General features: G+C 37.7%; 5 non-coding genes and 1 pseudogene across 5 annotated transcripts; all 6 read left to right on the top strand.

Moving 5' to 3' along the window:
• The first annotated feature begins 216 nt into the window (after positions 1-216).
• Positions 217-335, top strand: LOC127943900 (5S ribosomal RNA). The gene has a single exon (XR_008150044.1). It is a non-coding gene; the product is annotated as a 5S ribosomal RNA (ribosomal RNA).
• A 494-nt stretch (positions 336-829) lies between these two features.
• LOC127943612 (uncharacterized) lies at positions 830-948 on the top strand (annotated as a pseudogene).
• Positions 949-1,168: 220 nt separating this feature from the next.
• On the top strand, positions 1,169-1,287 carry LOC127943808 (5S ribosomal RNA). Its single transcript, XR_008149957.1, has one exon. It is a non-coding gene; the product is annotated as a 5S ribosomal RNA (ribosomal RNA).
• A 9,004-nt stretch (positions 1,288-10,291) lies between these two features.
• On the top strand, positions 10,292-10,410 carry LOC127943901 (5S ribosomal RNA). Its single transcript, XR_008150045.1, has one exon. It is a non-coding gene; the product is annotated as a 5S ribosomal RNA (ribosomal RNA).
• Positions 10,411-10,781: 371 nt separating this feature from the next.
• Positions 10,782-10,900, top strand: LOC127943871 (5S ribosomal RNA). The gene has a single exon (XR_008150016.1). It is a non-coding gene; the product is annotated as a 5S ribosomal RNA (ribosomal RNA).
• Positions 10,901-12,876: 1,976 nt separating this feature from the next.
• Positions 12,877-12,995, top strand: LOC127943810 (5S ribosomal RNA). The gene has a single exon (XR_008149959.1). It is a non-coding gene; the product is annotated as a 5S ribosomal RNA (ribosomal RNA).
• The last annotated feature ends 2,005 nt before the right edge of the window (positions 12,996-15,000 follow it).

A 15,000-nucleotide genomic window follows, 5' to 3' on the forward strand; every position in this document is an offset into this window, starting at 1 on the left:
GAAATCTTTCACTTAGCATATAATAATTTTGCTAAAAAATAGATTCAATGCCCGATCTCTGAATCTTAGCAGGTTTAGGTCTGGTTAGTACTTGGATGAGAAACTGCCTAGGAATACCAGGTGCTTTAAGCTTTTGGGTTTTCTTTCCTACTTATATAATGTACTGGCGATTAGATGGGCTGGTCTTTAAATAGCCCTCTCTTTGCAGCAGTCTTCGCTTACGGCCATACCAACCTGGCTATGCCCGATCTCGTCTGCTCTCAGAAGCTAAGCAGGTTTGGGCCTGGTTAGTACTTGGATGGGAGACCGCCTGGGAATACCAGGTGCTGTAAGCTTTTTGGAAACTTTTCACTTAGTATATAATACTTTTGCCAAAAAATAGAGTCAATGCCCGATCTCTGAATATTAGCAGGTTTGGGCCTGGTTAGTACATGGATGGAAGACTGCCTGGGAATACCAGGTGCTTTAAACTTTTTGGAAAATTTCACGATTTATATAATAATCTTGCAAAAAAATAGATTCAATGCCCGATCTCTGAATCTTACCAGGTTTAGGTCTGGTTAGTACTTGGATGAGAGACTGCCTAGGAATACCAGGTGCTTTAAGCTTTTTGGAAATGTTTCACTTAGCATATAATAATTTTGCTAAAAAATAGATTCAATGCCCGATCTCTGAATCTTAGCAGGTTTAGGTCTGGTTAGTACTTGGATGAGAGACTGCCTAGGAATACCAGGTGCTTTAAGCTTTTGGGTTTTCTTTCCTACTTATATAATGTACTGTCGATTAGATGGGCTGGTCTTTAAATAGCCCTCTCTTTGGAGCAATTTTCGCTTACGGCCATACCAACCTGGCTATGCCCGATCTCGTCTGGTCTTGGAAGCTAAGCAGGTTTGGGCCTGGTTAGTACATGGATGGGAGACTGCCTGGGAATACCAGGTGCTTTAAACTTTTTGGAAAATTTCACGATTTATATAATAATCTTGCAAAAAAATAGATTCAATGCCCGATCTCTGAATCTTAGCAGGTTTAGGTCTGGTTAGTACTTGGATGAGAGACTGCCTAGGAATACCAGGTGCTTTAAGCTTTTGGGTTTTCTTTCCTACTTATATAATGTACTGTCGATTAGATGGGCTGGTCTTTAAATAGCCCTCTCTTTGGAGCAATTTTCGCTTACGGTCATACCAACCTGGCTATGCCCGATCTCGTCTGGTCTTGGAAGCTAAGCAGGTTTGGGCCTGGTTAGTACTTGGATGGGAGACCGCCTGGGAATACCAGGTGCTGTAAGCTTTTTGGAAACTTTTCACTTAGTATATAATAATTTTGCCAAAAAATAGAGTCAATGCCCAATCTGTGAATATTAGCAGGTTTGGGCCTGGTTAGTACATGGATGGGAGACTGCCTGGGAATACCAGGTGCTTTAAACTTTTTGGAAAATTTCACGATTTATATAATAATCTTGCAAAAAAAAATAAAATAAAAAGAGTCAATGCCCGATCTCTGAATCTTAGCAGGTTTAGGTCTGGTTAGTACTTGGATGAGAGACTGCCTTGGAATACCAGGTGCTTTAAACTTTTTGGAAAATTTCACGATTTATATAATAATCTTGCAAAGAAAAAAAAAAAAAAAAGAGTCAATGCCCGATCTCTGAATATTAGCAGGTTTAGGTTTGGTGAGTACTTGGATGAGAAACTGCCTAGGAATACCAGGTGCTTTAAGCTTTTTGGAAATGTTTCACTTAGTATATAATAATTTTGCTAAAAAATAGATTCAATGCCCGATCTCTGAATCTTAGCAGGTTTAGGTCTGGTTAGTACTTGGATGAGAGACTGCCTAGGAATACCAGGTGCTTTAAGCTTTTGGGTTTTCTTTCCTTCTTATATAATGTACTGGCGATTAGATGGGCTGGTCTTTAAATAGCCCTCTCTTTGCAGCAGTCTTCGCTTATGGCCATACCAACCTGGCGGCGCTAGAGAGCCAACAGGAAGTGATAGGCTTGCAGCACAGAGAGAAAGGCTCAACTCTGTTTGTTTAAATTAACCGTCTGTTTCTACATATCCTGGGACATTAGTTGCTGGATAGTTATTGCTGACTTTAATAAATTCCCCCGACAGCTTAGGCTGTCTGGGGGACTTTTTTGACATTTTTCTCATTGTAGCATGCTGCAGATGCACAGCATGGCTGCAGATAAAGAAACAGAACTAACCATGATGAGAAAAAGTAGCAATGGGAGGAATGAAGAGGAGGAGCAAAGAAGAGGTGAAGTCAAACAAGCGGAGATCCAAAAGCAACAGGATTCAAGTAAAGTCACAGGACATTTGTGGGAAGAGGGAGAAGAAAACAGCAGAGCAGTGCAAGGAAAATCAAAAGGGAAGTACAACAAAGAGCTGACTGTGGAAGTAGAGGTGGAGGGAACTGAAAAGATTTTAATGATGGATTTACTGAAAGGAGTAAAGAAGGAGTGTGGAGAAGTGATTGGCTGCAGGGTGAGAGGTGAAAGGGTCTATGAGCTCACAATGAAGGATGAAGAGGCAAAGAGGAAACTAATGGATGGAGTGAGAGTGAAAGGAGTGATGGTGCATGCCAGGGATATAATGAATAATGATATGGTGGTGTCCTTTATCAATCTGCCTGTGTATTTAGAGGATGAGAAGATACTCGCCAAGCTACAGGAGTGGGGAGTACGACCACTTTCACCAATCAAACGCCGGGTGTGGCCTGGAACAGATATAGTTGATGGGACACGTTTCTTAAAAGTTCGCTTCACAGAACAGGTATGTTCACTACCATACTCCACAAAGTTTGAGACTCTGAGAGGCACCGAATATTTTCGTGTCATCCATGATAGGCAAATACGTGTTTGCAGACTCTGTATCAAGCCAGGGCACATAATTAGAGAGTGCCCTGAATTAAAATGCTTCAAGTGCAATGGTGGAGGCCATTATGCAAGAGATTGTGAAGAATGGATGGGATTAGAGAGAGAGCGAGTGGACGGTAAAAAAAAAGGTGAAAGGAGGAGCAGTGTTCTGACAGAGGAGCAAGAGGAGGAAACAACTGATGTGGTGAGCGGTGGAGAGAAAGACGGAGCTGAAGATAGTGAGAGAAGAAGCAAAATGGAATGGCGAGACACAGCTGAAAGTTTCAGTGAAGCGGATGAGGAGGAGGAGGAGGAGGAGATGGAGCAGTCGGAAGTGATCGAAGAAGAGGAGGAGACAGATGAAAGTAATGTGAAAGAAAGAGGTAAAGAAGAGGCAAAGAAAAATACTGCACAGAAACTGATAGAAAGCAGAGGTGGAGAAAAGGGAGACAGTGAAAAGAAAGATGGACTGAAAACAAAGATTATAAGACTGAGTTCAAAGAGGAAGTCTGAGATGGACGGAGAACAGGTTGAGCAGATAAAAGAACCACGAGCGGGTATGTGATGTATGAATGAACTGTGCATGTGTTCCTGGTTTTGTTTAGTTTTTCTTCTGGGTTACTCTCATGGCCACTGTAACTTCAATAAACATAAATGGGTTAAGGGATAAAAACAAGATGAAAAAACTATTATTTACTTATCGGAGTGATATAATCTGTATACAGGAGACAAACTGGGAGGAGGATAAAGTAAAGGAGATGAGAGAAGAGTGGAGAGGGGACATATACTATAATAATGGTGCAAAAAATGCAAGAGGTGTGGCAATATTATTTAAAAAAGATATTGTAGAAGGTATAAGAGAGGTGTATAAAGACCAGAGGGGAAGGATCTTGGTGGTTGAATTCATGTATAGAGATATGGATTTTAGATTAATAAATATATATGTTCCAAATATAGAAGGGGACAGGAGGGAAATTTTGAAAGAGTTAAAAGGATTGATTGTGGGGAAATGTATTATAGTGGGAGATTTTAATATAAAATGTAGCAGATTGGATGTGGGAAAGGGGGTAAAATTTAGATGGGAAAAGTCTAGGGGAATGTTGATGGAGATAATGAGAGAAAAGGGGTTAATAGATGTGTGGAGGTATGAAAATCCAGAAAAAAGAGAATTTACTAGAAGGCAGTTAACCCCTTTGCGTGCAAACATCGCTGACGGCCCCAGTTTATTATTGTTTCACTTTCACAGCACATTAAACATCACTGTCTTACTTCATCTGGACAAACTGTGCATCAATGGAAAGTTTAAAGACTCAAGCTTCGATATTTGACCAATATTTTGATAAAACATTGTTGCAGTGACAGATATTTAGTGATTTATGTCAGGAGTGCAAAATAATAAATCCGTATTATGCCACATTTTGAATAGAAATTCACAACTCACTCATATTCAGTCACGTCAAGAGCGGTTTATTTGTGTTCACATAGACTCACTGAACAGCGTCAATAAGGATTTACAGACCAAAGATGCATATCTGCGGAGATATATGGATATATTTACTGATGTTTACTTCATATTTCTTCAGACAGAATCGTCATTTCTATTCATTTTCCACGGATTTACGCGATCAGATGATAAACAGCCTCTCCCAGCGATCTGTGTGTGCGTGCAGTAGTCACAGCTCGTGCGGTGTGTGACTCAGACTCTGATTGGGTCTTTCAAACATCAATCTTAGAGTTTCATATCTGGACACCGCCCCATCGTGTCACATGCTTCCTGCACACTTCCTGGTAGTTATCTGGCCAAAACAACACTGAAACACCTCTGTACACACAAAATATCCGAATAATAAACCCGCGATTACGATAGTAAAGCTTGGTATGAGAATTTCTTGAGATCTGGGGCGTTTTTATAAAAAAAATCGAAAATGTACATCGGAAATGCTAACTTGTGCAGCGATGAAAAAGGCTACAAATAACATATTTTTACAACAGTAAACGACCAAATTCCACCCCTGATCGCTAAAGGAAGTTATTATAAACACTCGATCGGGGTTTAAAGTGAGTTTTGAGTAAAAGTGTACTAATAATTTCATAAATTGTCAGATGTAGCTTGATGCTAACGTTAGCACCAATGCTACTAATAGCAGGTGCTTTTCTTCTTCATAATGCATTTTTGTCTCAATAATTCACGTAAGGTCGTAAGAAAATGTTTTGTTGTATTTTTATAGTAAGACTTTTGATAAATAAGGGCTAAATGCAAAGAGAGACTGAAGTGAGATCGCTGCTTTGTTGCTTTGTAAAGCCTGAAAAACCACAATCAAGGCTAATAAAGGTGGAATAAAAACAAAAGAATAATGATAAAAGAATAATGCGGATAATGTGTCATACTTGGCGGAGGTGTGAAAGAACCGTTTGGTGAGAACAATACAATCATGATTCGGGCAGTTTTCAACAGTGAAACATACACAAAGAGCACAGGAAAGTTTACATGTGAGATCTTACAGAGATGACAAGGGCCATAAATCAATCTGATTAGCCTTCTCTAAAAACACACATGACATGGCCTTAGAAAATATTTCATAAAATTCACAGTTTTACAGATTCGATTATGAAATTTTTTATGAAGTCTTGGAAGACTTGTGGCCTTAGCTACACTGTGTTTTCAAACTCATTTCCTACATCAACATTTTTTTAAATACATTTAAAACATATGTTTTTAATATTTTTATTTTTGTTTTTATGTTTGAGCTTATATATCTCTATTATCATAACAGTCTGAGTGATTCTGATTCCTGAACAGTAAACTTTAAAGTGTCAGCTTTGTGAACAAAGGTTGATTATGAATCTAGTCAGAAAGAAACATGAGCAGAAACCTTTTTATTTTGGGTATGTAATTTCAGTCTCCATGCCAAAAAAGGGGGGTTACTAGTAAGGGGTTAAGAGAAGGTATATTAAAACAGAGTAGAATAGATTTAGTGTTAGTTGAAGAGGAAATAATTAGATACATAGACGGGATAAAACATCAGGTAAATAGTTTAAGTGATCACGATAGTGTAAGGTTCAGAATCAAGGTAGGGAGTGAGGAGGTAGGAGGAGGGATGTGGATATTGAATGCAGGGTATATCGAAGAGGAAGAATATGAGATACAGATGAAGGATCTATTAAATAGGGAAGAAGAGAAGATAGATGAGTATACAAGAGACGGTGGATTAGAGGGTACAATAGCGGAGAGATGGGAGGAAATAAAGGATCAAATTAAGTTAATTAGTATAAAATACAGTAAGAAAAGAAGAGGAAAGATGAAGAAGGAGGAAATTATGCTTAGAGAAAGATTGAGAGAGGAGTTAGTTAAGGCTGAAGATGAAGAAGGATACAGTATGGAAAAATATATAGAGGTTAAGATGGCGCTAGAAAAATATGAAAGGGAGAAATGCAGAGGAGCTATTTTACGAAGCAAGGCAAAATATGCATTAGAAGGTGAGAAATGCACAGGGTATTTTTTAGGGCTAGAGAAAAGGAGACAAAGTAAAACATATATAAATGAAATAAATACAAAAGAGGGCAAAACAACCAAAGACTATGTAGAGATTTTGGAGAGAGTTCAAGAATTCTATGGAGAATTATATAAGAGAGGAGAAGTGGATGAGAGAAGTATAGATGGAGTATTAGAAAGTGTAGAAAATATTCTAAATAAGGAGGATGCAGAGTGGTGTGATAGAGAGATAGATGAGAAGGAAGTAGAAGCGGCAATAGGGGGGTTGAAAAGTGGAAAAAGTCCAGGGAGTGATGGGATTGGTATTGAATGGTATAAAACATATAGAGAAGAGGTAGCACCGATTTTAGTTAAAGTGTTCAAGGAGATGGAAAGAACAGGGATGGTGCAAGATAGAATGGTAGAGGGAGTGATAGCTCTGGTGTATAAGAAGGGGAATAGGTTGAATATAGAGAACTATAGACCAATCAGTCTATTAAATGTGGATTATAAAATACTGACTGAAGTTTTAGCGAACAGAGTGAAAAAAGTGATTGGAAGTATAGTGCAACCAACACAAAGTTACAGCATACCAGGCAGGGATATAGCAGACACGATAGGGACAGTTAGGGATGTGATAGAGTACATGAAACGAGATAAGAAGGGAGGAATAGTATTAGGGATAGATTGGAATAAAGCATTCGATAGGGTAGAACACAAATACTTATTTAAGGTATTAGAGAAGTTTGGATTTGGAAGTAGAATGATAGGGTGGGTGAAGAGACTATATGAGAAGGCAAAAAGTTGCATAAAAATAAATGGAGTATTAACAGACAGGTTTAAGATAGGAAGGTCAGTGAGACAGGGCTGTCCCCTGTCTGCATTATTATATGCAATTTCAGTAGAGCCTTTAGCCACTCTAATCAAGAGGGATAGAAGGGTAGTTGGTATTGAGTTGCCATATGGAGGAATGTGTACTATAAACCAATATGCAGATGACACTACAATTACAGTGAGGGAAGGAAACAGTGTAAAAAGAGTTTTAGAGATAGTAAAGATGTTTGGGAAGGCATCAGGGGCAAAAATAAATGTAGATAAATCTGAATTAATGTATATAGGGGAGGTAGAGAGAGTAGAGGTAGGGATAAGAGTGGAGGAAAAATATATGAAAGTATTAGGGGTATATTTAGGGGTCGAAAGCAAAGAGGCAAGAGATGTGACCTGGACTGGGGTAATTAATAAAATAAGAACAGTAAGTGCAACATGGAAAGGGAGGAAATTAAAGTTAAATGGGAAAGTAATAGTAGTAAATAGCCTGCTGTTGTCAGTTTGTGTTTATGTAATGAGTGTAATGGAAATGCCAGGGTGGGTGATGAATGAATTGAATAAAATTGTATGTGATTTTATATGGGAGGGAAAAGGTGTGAAAATTGCACAGAAAACATTGGTGGGTAAGAGATGGGAAGGAGGCTTAAGCTTGATGGACCTAGAAATAAAAAGGGCTGCGATGAGAATAAAAACGGTGAAAAAATATATGGGAGGGCTATGGGATTATGGGTGGAAGGAATTCTTAAGGAAATATATTGATGATGTGGGAGGAATAGGGGACAATGGATGGTATATGGGCTTTAAGCAATCAATGACGGACGGAAGGAATACCAGAAATATATCGGGAAGTATTAGAGGCATGGAGACAGTTCCTTCCCAAAATAGAATATGAATGTGAAGACATACAGGTGATTAAAAATCTACCACTATTTCTCAACGAAAAGATTAAACATAAAAATAAAACATTGTATGAATGTAAATTCATAGAAGGGGGTATAAAACAAGTGAAGGACATTATGTATGAAGTTATTCCAGGATTTCTAAAAAATAACTGCATTTATGATACTGTGTGTGATCTGGAAGGAATGGAGAACAGAGAGAAAGTAAATAAAATATATGGAAAAATTAAATCAAGTATACCTTTGCAGTGGACTAATATGATCGAACGTGAATATGTATCTAACGTGGAAAAATGTATGCCGGAGATGTATGTGGATGATAATGCTGAGAAAAACAAATTTAAAAATATGAGTGTAAAGAATATATACAGGAGAATAATAGTTGATGTTATAAAAGAACCAGCATCAGAAAAGGTGTGGAAGAAAGTATTTGAAGATTTAGATGTGAAGAAAATATGGTAAAACTTAAACATAAAATACAACAGTATAGAGTGTGAGAATAATGACTTTCTGATAAGACATAATAGAATTTACACAAATGTGGTGTTAAACAAAATAAATAATGAGGTAAATGTCATTTGTGACGTATGTGGTAATGGCCATGAGAGTTTCTTACATTACTTTTTAAGATGTGAAGAGTTGGTGGATTTTTTTGATTTTCTTAAAAATCTGTTACTAGAAAACTGGAGTGTCAAAGTTGAGACCGAGGAGGAATGGGGAAAATTGTTTTTGTTTGGAACTTTCGGGAAAAGGAAATCAACTGACATTTGTTTAATTAATTTTGTTCTGAGTCATGCCAGACTAGCAGTAGTGCTAAGAAGGAACTATGCACATTTCGAAGGGAGAAAGGTAAAAGTAAAAGATATGTTTAAGTCAATGATACAAAGAGATGTAGAGTTGATTTGTAAGTATGGAGATAAAGAGGGGAAAGAGTTTTTTTTGACTACAAATAAGTTCATACATCAAAATGTGGGGGAAGAAATATGTTTCAATTGGTAAAGAGTAACAATCTGGTTGAGAATGGCTGATGTCAATTAAGTAAATGTAAACATATTTGTGTGTATTTTATTTATGTTCTATATTTTTATTGCTGTATGATTATGAAAAATTAAGTTGATCAATTGGAAAAAACGAATCATACAAATGTATTGAAATGAAAGTCAATCGGATGGAATAATGCAATAGAAAACTGTGAATTGAAAGTTAAATAAAAAGAAAAAAAAAAAAAAAAAAAAGGCTATGCCCGATCTCGTCTGCTCTCAGAAGCTAAGCAGGTTTGGGCCTGGTTAGTACTTGGATGGGAGACCGCCTGGGAATACCAGGTGCTGTAAGCTTTTTGGAAACTTTTCACTTAGTATATAATAATTTTGCCAAAAAATAGAGTCAATGCCCGATCTCTGAATATTAGCAGGTTTGGGCCTGGTTAGTACATGGATGGGAGACTGCCTGGGAATACCAGGTGCTTTAAACTTTTTGGAAAATTTCACGATTTATATAATAATCTTGCAAAAAAATAGATTCAATGCCCGATCTCTGAATATTAGCAGGTTTGGGCCTGGTTAGTACATGGATGGGAGACTGCCTGGGAATACCAGGTGCTTTAAACTTTTTGGAAAATTTCACGATTTATATAATAATCTTGCAAAAAAATAGAGTCAATGCCCGATCTCTGAATATTAGCTTTTGGGTTTTCTTTCCTACTTATATAATGTACTGGCGATTAGATGGGCTGGTCTTTAAATAGCCTTCTCTTTGTAGCAGTCTTCGCTTACGGCCATACCAACCTGGCTATGCGCGATCTCGTCTGCTCTCGGAAGCTAAGCAGGTTTGGGCTAGTACATGGATGGGAGACTGCCTGGGAATACCAGGTGCTTTAAACTTTTTGGAAAATTTCACGATTTATATAATAATCTTGCAAAAAAATAGATTCAATGCCCGATCTCTGAATCTTACCAGGTTTAGGTCTGGTTAGTACTTGGATGAGAGACTGCCTAGGAATACCAGGTGCTTTAAGCTTTTTGGAAATGTTTCACTTAGCATATAATAATTTTGCTAAAAAAATAGATTCAATGCCCGATCTCTGAATCTTAGCAGGTTTAGGTCTGGTTAGTACTTGGATGAGAGACTGCCTAGGAATACCAGGTGCTTTAAGCTTTTGGGTTTTCTTTCCTACTTATATAATGTACTGGCGATTAGATGGGCTGGTCTTAAAATAGCCCTCTCTTTGCAGCAGTCTTCGCTTACGGCCATACCAACCTGGCTATGCCCGATCTCGTCTGCTCTCAGAAGCTAAGCAGGTTTGGGCCTGGTTAGTACTTGGATGGGAGACCGCCTGGGAATACCAGGTGCTGTAAGCTTTTTGGAAAATTTTCACTTAGTATATAATAATTTTGCCAAAAAATAGAGTCAATGCCCGATCTCTGAATATTAGCAGGTTTGGGCCTGGTTAGTACATGGATGGGAGACTGCCCGGGAATACCAGGTGCTTTAAACTTTTTGGAAAATTTCACGATTTATATAATAATCTTGCAAAAAAAAAAAAAAAAAAAAAAAGAGTCAATGCCCGATCTCTGAATCTTACCAGGTTTAGGTCTGGTTAGTACTTGGATGAAAGACTGACTAGGAATACCAGGTGCTTTAAGCTTTTGGGTTTTCTTTCCTACTTATATAATGTACTGGCGATTAGATGGGCTGGTCTTTAAATAGCCCTCTCTTTGCAGCAGTCTTCGCTTACGGCCATACCAACCTGGCTATGCCAGATCTCGTCTGCTCTCGGAAGCTAAGCAGGTTTGGGCCTGGTTAGTACTAGGATGGGAGACCGCCTGGGAATACCAGGTGCTGTAAGCTTTTTGGAAACTTTTCACTTAGTATATAATAATTTTGCCAAAAAAAAGAGTCAATGCCCGATCTCTTAACCCTCTGGAGTCTAAGGGTATTTTTGGGGCCTTGAGAAGTTTTGTCATGCCCTGACATTTGTGCTTTTTTCAGTTTCTTATAAATATCTAAATGGGTAAAGTCTAATATCACTGTAATCAGCACAAACTGGGCTATAATAATATGTGAAATGCATGCATGTACATGATTGTATTTTTGAGAAAAAAAATGTTATGCATGGTTAGTGAAAAACTAAAAATGTTAAATCACTTGAATAAGGCAATAAAACACATACATAAAATTGGTTGCCGGAAAAGTTGAGAACTGGAGCTTGTAGCCTAGAATTTTTCTTTCTGAATGATGTGAAAATCATCTTGTTTACTCACTCACAGAAAACAATATATTGATTTAAATTTTCTAAAACACTTTTTGTTGGTAAAAGTCATATGCGAGTAGGCGTCAACTATCATGAATATCATTGTGATTTACACCTGAGAAGACAAAGGCCTGCATAATGAGCTGCATAATGAGCCTCTCATTCAACTGTGCCACTCTGAGGGCAAATTTTTTGGCATCCTTTCTCTAGTCACACAATCCTTCAGAAATCCTTTTAACAATCTTATTTTCTACCAAATAAACCCCATTTATTATCAATATTATTATTATTATTAATGTTGAAAAGAGCTGATAATATTTTTCAGGTTTTTTTAGGGGGAATAAATCGAAAGAACTGCATTGTTTTTACATTTGTTAGAGTTATCTCTATTTGTCACATTTATATTATTTACATCAAGCTTTTGAATGGTATAGTATTGTATATTGTTATTGAAACTTCATAATGTTTCACTTGATTATACATTTAGTCAAGAATTATAGTTTGGAAAAAGTATTTGGAAAAAGTCTAACTAGTAAAATGTTTACACGTTATGTGAAAACTAGTACAAATAAATAAAAAGAGACTTACTCATGTTTATGATCTCTGCTGAATAAAGCGCTTCATTCTTTTTTCTGAGGAAATCCATTTCTCAAATCCTCAACCACATCACATCTTTTTGGGGTGAATTATGTCTTATTCCTCTCATCGCGAAGCAAACAGTAAAATAAAATAAAAACTTGAAGAATAGTCTCGCTGCTTTTTCTTCTGTGTGGGCGTATTCAAGCCGCGCTCTTCAGTTTGAATCTGAATAGCGCGTTAAGCGCGGGGGCGTGGTCACATTAGATATAATGAGCGGAGATATGAAAAACAGACATTGCGTTGTTTTCATATGGATTACTTTATCTCAGAATATTTGTTTTCGGCAGCACTTGTTTAGTTTAAAAGTAGACATTCCAGGCTTTCTATAGATATCTCTCTCATGTCTCTTCGTTGAGTATTCACGGAGTTACAGTTCATTTTAATGAAATGTTTGTACATGACGATCAGCGGAGACAAAGACTGTAGACAGCGCACCTTGTTTGTTATCTTTATTTTATAAGTGCACAAATGTTTTTTGTTATTATGTCTGTATCCAAAAAAAAACTAGACCCTTTACAGATTCGATAGATGTATTGCTCTTATCTGTACGATTAAAACTGAGAGTGTAATTTAAGTTCTTTTCAGGGTTATCAGGTGAAAATGACTCAAAACGCATATATGCGTTAATCGACTCGAAAGGGTTAATATTAGCAGGTTTGGGCCTGGTTAGTACATGGATGGGAGACTGCCTGGGAATACCAGGTGCTTTAAACTTTTTGGAAAATTTCACGATTTATATAATAATCTTGCAAAAAAATAGATTCAATGCCCGATCTCTGAATCTTAGCAGGTTTAGGTCTGGTTAGTACTTGGATGAGAGACTGCCTAGGAATACCAGGTGCTTTAAGCTTTTGGGTTTTCTTTCCTACTTATATAATGTACTGTCGATTAGATGGGCTGGTCTTTAAATAGCCCTCTCTTTGGAGCAATTTTCGCTTACGGCCATACCAACCTGGCTATCCCCGATCTCGTCTGGTCTTGGAAGCTAAGCAGGTTTGGGCCTGGTTAGTACTTGGATGGGAGACCGCCTGGGAATACCAGGTGCTGTAAGCTTTTTGGAAACTTTTCACTTAGTATATAATAATTTTGCCAAAAAATAGAGTCAATGCCCAATCTGTGAATATTAGCAGGTTTGGGCCTGGTTAGTACATGGATGGGAGACTGCCTGGGAATACCAGGTGCTTTAAACTTTTTGGAAAATTTCACGATTTATAAAATAATCTTGCAAAAAAAAAAAAAAAGAGTCAATGCCCGATCTCTGAATCTTAGCAGGTTTAGGTCTGGTGAGTACTTGGATGAGAAACTGCCTAGGAATACCAGGTGCTTTAAGCTTTTTGGAAATGTTTCACGATTTATATAATAATCTTGCAAAAAAAAAAAAAAAAAAAAAAAAAAAAAGAGTCAATGCCCGATCTCTGAATCTTAGCAGGTTTAGGTCTGGTTAGTACTTGGATGAGAGACTGCCTAGGAATGCCAGGTGCTTTAAGCTTTTGGGTTTTCTTTCCTACTTATATAATGTACTGGCGATTAGATGGGCTGGTCTTTAAATAGCCCTCTCTTTGCAGCAGTCTTCGCTTATGGCCATACCAACCTGGCTATGCTCTGAGTTGGTACGATCCAGGAAGTGTGAGGTGGCAGTTTGGGAGGGAAAGGCTCTCCCCTAGTTTGGTTTTATTGTGTTTTCTTTTGATAATTACTTACAATTTATAAGTTAAATTTATTTTTTGTTTAAACCTCAGACAGTTTTACTGTCTGGGGTTTTATTTATTTCAAAATGACGGATATTACAGTTACTGAACCGGAACGGATATTAGACCAAGAGACTGAGGACAACGACTACACTGAAAGAAACAAAGAAATGGACAACGGGAAGGATAAAGATGACAAAGAAACATGGGCAATGGTTGCCACAAGGAGAAAGAAGAATGGAATGGATGCAAGGAGTAAAGGAACAGAAGAGCTATATACAAGTCAAGGTAAACAAACAAGAGATTATACTGATGGAAGACAAGAAGCAGTCCAAAGAAATGAGACAATGAAAAAGATAAAAAGCCAATCGAAATATCAGAGAGACTACAAAAAAGAAGCAACGCTAACAATGACTGTTAATGATCCAGAAAAAAAAATATCTGTGATGATGATAATAAAGGCTGTGGAAGAGAAAACTGGTTTTGGAAAGCTGTATGGACTGAGGAAAAAAAGTAATTTTGACTATGAACTAACCATGGAGAATGAGATGGATTGTGAAAAGCTAATAGATGGATTACTGATTGATGGACAGTTTTGTGAGATCAAAAAACTATGTAAAACTGAAAGAATGGTCTCTTTTTTGCTTTTGCCAAACTACATAAAAGATGATGAAATCATTCAAAAACTAGTGGATTGGGGAGTAAATCCTATTCTCCCGTTAAGAAGGAGATATTATCCTGGCACCACTGTTGCGGATGGAACAAGGTTTTTAAGAGTAAAATTCCCACAGGACATTGTGACTCTGCCATACAATGTGAGATTTGACACAGAGGAGGGACCAAAATACTTCAGAGTAATTCATGATGGCCAGCTAAAGACTTGCAGAATATGTACAAGCACAGAGCATGAAAAAAAGGACTGTCCTCAATATACCTGCAGAGAATGTCTGGAACAGGGGCATTTTGCGCGGGACTGCCAAGCCCTGCGGTGCCAAAGCTGTGAAAAGACATGGATGAGGTGTACGTGTGGATCTGAAGAGGAGGACAATGCAGAAATGGAGATAGAGGTGCAGGAGCACATGGAGGAGACAAGCAGAAATAGAAGGAAAGATGAAATACAGGAGGTGAATGGGATTTCTGATGATTTAAGGAAGCAAGGAAAGGAGGACTCCACGAGGAGAGAGGATAACGCAGATAAAGAAATTGAAGTGCATACAATGGAGACTGAGATACAACAAACAATTGCTAATGATGGACAAACGAAAGAAAAGGAATGTGCAACAACGAGTGAAATTGCAGCTGGTTGGAATAAAGAGGAGGTAAGCGATGAGGAAACTGATGAAATTAACCTTGAACTTGAAAGCAGAACA

This window comes from Carassius gibelio, chromosome A22, assembly GCF_023724105.1.
Source record: "Carassius gibelio isolate Cgi1373 ecotype wild population from Czech Republic chromosome A22, carGib1.2-hapl.c, whole genome shotgun sequence".
NCBI lineage: Eukaryota > Metazoa > Chordata > Actinopteri > Cypriniformes > Cyprinidae > Carassius > Carassius gibelio.